Consider the following 2625-nt stretch of genomic DNA (forward strand, 5'->3'; position numbering starts at 1 on the left):
TAAGAGTAGGAAACAGCTTCTTATAAACTGGGAGGTGAAATCACAGAATTTTAAAGAATAAGCTTTGTTAACAAAGTTGATGTTGGTTGTGGGAGTTAGGAGAAGGAGTAAGATACCAGAAATAGTAGCACACAAGGTTTAGGTTATTTCTTTAACATCTACAGTCTAGTCTGTGGACTCTGTCTTCAGCATTCTTAAATGCTGTTCTGTTTATCCAAATTCAGATATAAAACCAGAGGACTGACCTTGTCTACACACTGACACTGGATGGCTGAATTCTCCTCCTACTGTAAAGAACAAGCATCAGTTGGTCCCCTGCTTCTTCTGAATGGCAGACAGTAACATGGGTTGGTGTATCCCTCCTCCTGTCTTCTAACAGCTTCCTATCAAGACTGGCTCAACAAGCAGTGTTTCCGAAAGTGCAATACATGAAGAATGAGAAACGAGACACAAGAATTCAGAGAAAAGATAGGATCAAGGGACTGACACCGCTCCAAGGTGAAGGTGCTGAAACTTAATCCAAGCCAGCTTTATTAGACTTTCAGCCGTGAATGAAAGAATATGTGGGGAGTTAAACTGTAACTCATGTGGCCTTCAGGGCCAAAGAACAAAATGATCATTAACCACAGAGTAATTAGGAAACAGTAATCAATAACAAATCAGTAACTAAGACTAATATTCTTATCTATAGATTTTACACAAGACACATAAAACATGTGACTCTGCAATGCCGTTGGGAAACAGTCTGGGGTCAGTTTTCTGACCCAGGGATCATATCTTGTTTTCAAGATTATGAAGTGTTCCCTCTGGACTTGTTCCAAGAGTCTCATGCCTTATAGCATCCATTTTATCAATAATTATAAATTTCTCTTGCAGCCCTTGCCGGGGCTTGCTTTGTTTTTATTCTTCCTGTCTTCTACATAGTCTTGCCTTTTTTGATTTTGCACATGACGAGAAATGGCGAGAAATGCTGGTTGCTGTTGTTGGCTTTGCTGTCTCTTGATCATTCTTTTCCAGACTAGACTGAAACACAAACGCGTTGTTAATAGCACTCCCAAAACCAGACCAATTCAGTATCCAAAAGTCTTGATCTGTTTTAAGGGATTAAGAGAAGGAAGACTATCAGCAACAGTATTATCAAAGTCTGATCCAGAAATTACATCAAGGTGTTTTTTAAAAGCTTTTAGTATATCTTATTGTAGATCTTGAATATCTACAGATATATTACTTTGGTTCAATAGGCATTGTTTAACTTTATCCCAATTGAATTGTGTCTTTTATTTTTGAAAGCTGTTACACAAAAGGAAGTATAGTTCCAATCACATCTTGGTCTCACCTGTTTTTGTAAACTGACTAATTGATCTCCTAATAAAATAGATTGTTGAAGGTTGGCCACTTGGGAGGCCAACTTTCCATCAATTTTTTGTTGAGTGGTCCAAAGGACATCAGCATCTTTATGCCATTCTTGTACAAAATGAACTGTTTGTATAGATTTATGAAGAGCCACTCCAGCTATGGCTGCCATAGTGGTAATAGATGCCTAAGATGGCAGCAATGAGCAATCCCAAAACACATTTAACACATTTAAGATTTTTCAATATATCTTCAATAACATATAAAGTGGGGCTTTCTTGCCAAGGTTGTTGTAAATCAACTGGAACCCATTCAACTGGAATCATTCTTTTGTTTTAAGAATGTAAATACTTTGCCAACTTTCATCAAAAGGAATGGTATTATTTACCCATGTGCAAAATGAACAGTTAATACACGTTACTAATCCCAAATTGGGATCATATTTTGCTGCTCCGATCATGAAAACAGAAGGAGTTATTATACACGTCTGAATAGTGTGGGTATAATTTTTTATAAAATTAAAGGTAGCTTTAGGTGAGTGGATTCCCATTTCCTTCTCCAGGGGATCTTCCCAACCCAGGGATTGAACCCCCTTCTCCCACATTGTAGACAGATGTTTACTGTCTGAGCCACCAGCGAAGTCCATTAATAATCCCAAAATGGGATCATATTTTGCTGGTCTGATCATGAAAACAAAAGGAATTCTAACACAAGTCTGAATAGTGTGGGTAGAGTTTTTTGTAAAATTAAAGGTAGATTTTGGGTCATTTAAAATATATTAGTATATTGTCCATTCCAAGCCATTAGTTCTTTCAATGCTATGGGCATTTTCCGTGTTTCATCATGAATAGGATAATGATCTAAACGAGGCACAGGAGGAGATAATCCTACCCCATGCCATATGAGGGGTTGACTATCATAAGTACTAATCACCTTATCATTCTATACCCATGGGAAAGACACTTTAGAGTCTATAAGTTTAGCAGTTCCTCAGGGTCCCCAATCGATAATGGAGGCTTCTGCAACATTTAATAATAAATGGCCTTCTGATCCTTTACATGATTTCCATCTTAACCAATTTCCAATACCATGGCTAATTTCAGCAACACAATCAGGAAGCTCAGGTGGATTCATCATGCTGGAAGTTTCCTCTTTTTCTAAAAACATTAGAGCAGTTAACAGAAAGAGGGAAGTCTTATCAGCATTTGATTCCTTGACAACTGACAGCCATTTCTGATATCCTGTTTTAAGACATATACTTCCAAAACCAAT

The sequence above is a fragment of the Bison bison genome, unplaced genomic scaffold, assembly GCF_000754665.1.
Source record: "Bison bison bison isolate TAMUID 2011002044 unplaced genomic scaffold, Bison_UMD1.0 scf7180017858035, whole genome shotgun sequence".
In the NCBI taxonomy this organism is placed as follows: domain Eukaryota; kingdom Metazoa; phylum Chordata; class Mammalia; order Artiodactyla; family Bovidae; genus Bison; species Bison bison.